The sequence below is a fragment of the Limulus polyphemus genome, unplaced genomic scaffold (genome assembly GCF_000517525.1).
Source record: "Limulus polyphemus unplaced genomic scaffold, Limulus_polyphemus-2.1.2 Scaffold308, whole genome shotgun sequence".
NCBI lineage: Eukaryota > Metazoa > Arthropoda > Merostomata > Xiphosura > Limulidae > Limulus > Limulus polyphemus.
The window spans coordinates 208,019-210,050 of NW_013665918.1; the positions used below are offsets into that span (position 1 = coordinate 208,019).

A 2,032-nucleotide genomic window follows, 5' to 3' on the forward strand; every position below is an offset into this window, starting at 1 on the left:
ACGTGGTATTATAAATATAAAGTTATATTTTGCATTAATGGTCAGCTTTGAAACATAAGGTACGATGATTTGGTATTTACCTTGCTCAGTGCTTACGTTTTTACCTTTTTAATCAGCCGTGTTCTGCAAACAATACAGTAAGGTGTTCAAAGAGGCAGTCTTTAGCTGATATTACCAGCAGGCAACCAATCCTGAAGCAACATTTTCAGGACTTTTCACCTTAATGGTGGGGAATTGGGCGACGGGTAAACCCACGCTTCATGACGTCATCTTGCCTATCAATAAAAGCGGTTTTCACCGAACCTTTACAGAGACCAGCCCAGAGAAAACACAGGAAGACATCTCTGGACAGCAGCAGCAGCACACCTGATCTATAGGTTGGACTAATATCATAAGTTATCTTACATTCTAGGTAAAAACTGGTTCTTGTACAAGTGTTGACTGATTTCCCGCTAAAAAACTGTGTCTTAGCGTTTGTATAAAAATTAATGTTTTTTTCCCCCTTTTTATAACTAACATTAGAGTTAATACTTTTCGTTTGTTAAATGATCTTGTTAGATTTCAGATATTAGTTGAAGAAATGTTGTTCTAAATTCAAAATTTCAAATGAATTAAGGTTATGAGTATAAAGTAAGTAGTTAGTAAAACGTAGTCGTCTAATATAGAAAGACGTTCTACGCTCAAAGTACAGTTAACAAATTAATGTACATTTTTGAAGCAGTAGTTAACCTACATCAACTTTCTGATTAACAGTGACAAATAAATTTCCTGCTTCAAAAATGATAAGTTACCTGATCTGAAAATGATATTTTGCAGAGGTTTTATCTTATTCAAATTCCTAACCCCCTTAATTTTAACTTAGGAAGATTTCCTGCATATCTCAAACGTATTATTTGCTGGTGTTTTATTAAGATGTTATAACCCCTTGCAAAACATTTATAAAAGAAGAAAGAAATTTACCAGTACTATTTCAATTAACTAACGTATTTTATTAATGAAGGATTATAAAATGCTTAGTAAAAAGGATATCATTTTTGTTGTTGTTTTGTTTACTTTGTTTGCAATAAATAAATAAATACATTTTATATTAAGTTACATAAATGTGTAAACATCCCTTTGCAATTTGCTAATAAGAATGTTAAAACAGAAAACGTACATCTGGGTTTACTATGGGATACATCCTATACTATAAAAGGGGCGAAACAGCGTGTTGACTATTGCTTCATTATCGTTAACAAACTTATCCTTGTGAATGATTCAGATTATTGTCAGTGAGAAAATCAGTGAATGTGATGTGGCTTGCATGAATATCGTAAAGTTGTTATATAAAAAATGTGCGTTATAACAAAGGGTAAGCATTTTATTGAAGAGAAAAGGCACACATGTGAAGCTTTGTTTAGTAATTTTATCTTATTACTAAAATCTGGTAGTTTGAGAGCCCCGACCTTAGATTCAGAGAACTCATTAAAAAAATTTAAACTAATTTTGTCTATTTGTTTATCCAGTGTGTTTTGTTTAGAACCAGAATAATCGAAAAAATATTTATATAACTTAAAATAATTTGTTTGCAGGCTTATAACGTTAAAAATTGGGTTTCGATACCCACGGTGAACAAAACACAGATAGCCCTTTGTCTAGTTTTGCGCTAAACAACGAACAAATAAAAAACTCGAAGTATTTGTTTGTTTGGAATTAAGCTCAAAGCTACACAATGGGCTATCTGTGCTCTGCCCACCACGGGTATCGAAACCCGGTTTCTAGCGTTGTAAAGTCCGCAGACATGCCGCTGTGCCACTGGGGGGACAACTCGAAATAACATCGTTATTACATCACATCTTTGGAGTTTAAGTCCATTGCTTTTTTAAGAAGATTTCAGTTGTCATTGAAGTTTCAATAAGACTGGCTAGCTGGTTCGTCAGTTCTTGTGATTGATGAGTAAAGTTAATTGTAGTAAAAATAAATAGTTATAATAACAAAACATTTGAGTTAAAACAAATACATAATATTTTGTTTATTAATTTTTTACCAAAAT

General features: G+C 32.4%; 1 long non-coding RNA gene across 1 annotated transcript in view; it reads left to right on the forward strand.

Annotated features, from left to right (window-relative positions):
• Window positions 1-303: 303 nt before the first annotated feature.
• The window catches only part of LOC106457256, a 3,253-nt gene continuing 1,524 nt past the window's right edge, over window positions 304-2,032 (forward strand). The window contains exon 1 of the long non-coding RNA XR_001290693.2: window positions 304-377. This is a non-coding gene — a long non-coding RNA (uncharacterized LOC106457256). The remainder of the gene's footprint in view (window positions 378-2,032) is intronic.